The sequence below is a fragment of the Octodon degus genome, unplaced genomic scaffold, assembly GCF_000260255.1.
Source record: "Octodon degus isolate 3935 unplaced genomic scaffold, OctDeg1.0 scaffold00530, whole genome shotgun sequence".
NCBI lineage: Eukaryota > Metazoa > Chordata > Mammalia > Rodentia > Octodontidae > Octodon > Octodon degus.
Genome location: NW_004525106.1, coordinates 128,732 through 131,332, shown reverse-complemented (window position 1 = coordinate 131,332; position 2,601 = coordinate 128,732).

The window sequence follows — 2,601 nt, the reverse complement described above, 5'->3', positions numbered from 1 at the left end:
TATTATTTGTTGAAACTGTACTTTCGATTTGATTTGAAACTGTCTCATTGCTATATGTTTATCAATAAAACTTTGAAAAGAAAAAAAAATTATATGATCAATCTTTCATCTTTTCCCAAAGGGACCTTTTTCCCAAGTTACTGCACATTGGGGAAAGAGAAATGATTAGACATTTCAGGGACTACTGGGCACCAGTTTTGAACTAACACTTGTTGCATAGGGTCCAAAACATAATTTTGGCCCTCCAGTAAGGGGACAGCCTATGGAAGTCAGGTGATAAACAGAGTTTTAGCAAAGATCTGACTTACAGTGAGTCCAATAGGTCCTCAAATGATATAATCATTTCTGCTGCTCCAGATTCCATAATTGAGATAGATACACTTAAAATTCGGCACAGTCCTCACCTTAGTTCCTTAACTTGTACTGTGATGACTGCTATGGGTGGAAAGACAAATGGAAGCCATTGGAGTTGCCTCTGCCTGATAAAATAGTAAACTAAAAAGAGTGGGCTGGCCAGATAGCTCAGCAGACTAAAGCGCCTGCTTAGGCAGAACACAGCTGCCAGGGTTTGATCCCTGGAGTGCCATGCCAGCCCCACCCCTGGGGTGCACTGAAATGGCAATTGAGACTGGGTGTGGTGACACGCACCTGTAATCCCAGCACTTGGGAGGCTGAAAACTGAAGAATCACTATGAGTCCAATCTACATAGTGAGACCCTGTACACCTTGTAGGCCCTGCCCAAAATTCATTTTAAAAAAATTTAAAAAGTATTGCGTCCATGGAGGGATTGTAGAGATTAGTGCCACTGTCAAGGAATTGAAGTATGCATGAGTAGTGGTCTCCACCATATCTCCATTTAATTCTCCCACTTGGCCTATACAGAAGACAGATGGGTCTTGGAAGATAGGGGTAGATTACTGTAAATTCAGTCAAATGGTGGCTCTGACTGTAGCTGCTGTACCATATGTTGTTTCCTTGCTTGAGCAGATTAATATACCTCCTGGGGTTCAGTGCACAACTATTGATTTGGCAAATGTCTTCTTCTCCATATCTATCCATAAGGCCCATCGAAAACAATTTGCTTTCAGCTGGCAAGGCCAGTAAGACTCCTTCACTGTCTTGCCTTGGAGTTACATTAAATCTCTAGCCCTGTTACAAGGGACATAATTTGGAGGGATCTTGATAGCCTTTCTCTCCCGTAAGGTACTTCACTGGTCCATTACATTAATGATGCTATGTTAGTTGGGCCAAATGAGCAGAAGATGGCAACCACACTGGATTTGTTCATAAGCATTTGAGAGATAGAGGATGGGAAAGGACCCTGAATGTCAAGGTCCTTCTACATCAGTGAAATTTCCAGGAGTCCAGTAGTGTGGGGCATGTAGGGCTATATTCTAAGCTACAAGATAAATTGTTACATCTGGCTCCCTTACAACCAAGAAAAAGTCACAGTGTTTAGTGGACCTATTTGGATTTTGGAGGCAACACATTTCTCACTTTGGTGTTTTACTCTAGCTCATTACTACTGAGTAACTCAGAAAGCTGCTAGTTTTGAATGGGACCAAGAACAAGAAAAGGCTCTACAACAGATCCAAGCTACTGTGTAGGCTGCTCTGTGACTGAGGTCATATGATCTAGTAGATCCAATGTCAGTAGCAAGTAGGGAGGTTTTTAGAGTCTCTGGCAGCCCCCCATAGGTGCTCTGCTATCATTTACAGACAGCTACTGTCTTTGAAAGATAGCTCTTGGCCTGCTACTGGGCCCTAGTGGAAACTGAACATTTAATCATGGACACCTGGTTGCCATGTGATCTAAGTTGCTTATCATAAACTAGGTATCACCCGATCCACTGAGTCATAAGGTTGGACGTGCATAGTACCCGTCATTTATTAAATGATATAATAAAATGACCACTGGGAAATGTATAATTTATTTATACTGCTGTTTTATAGTATTTATTCTTGTTTTTAAATTCTACTTTTAAAAAATTCTACTTTAATTGAGAACAAAAAAAACTTTAAAGTTATGGCAATTTTTTATATGCTGAAAATTCTAAAAACAGTAAGTTGTATTCTTTGTTGACATATTTTAAAAGAAATGGTGTCACATCAAAAGGAACTAAAGGATTTGTACCATTTTAACTTCAGTGTATGTTAGGTATCTTTGTGGCTTGTAACTCATTAATTTTGTTGTTGTTTAGATTTTTGAGTGCTCAGTAATATGCTAAGATATTGTAGAAAATGTCATATTTCATTTCTCAAGTAAATGAACAGATAGTGTTATATATGAACATCTTCATATTAAAACAGCACACAAATATCTTTGCAAAAAGTAATGAATGCCCTCTAGTGTTTCTTACTAGAATACCTATTTTAATAAGAGAAAGATACATTAAATAATTAAATGGTATTTTTTGTTTAACAAGTAAACCCATAAACAATAGAAGTTGAACGAGTAAAATGTTTTACATGTTACAAAAAAAATACAAGAAGCAAAACACATTGACCTACATAGATATTAAAATACATAGATTTTAAAATAAATGCGGGGAGGACCCAGTCCTAGCCCAGGTCCGGTGAGTGTGCGGAGAGTTTCCTGCT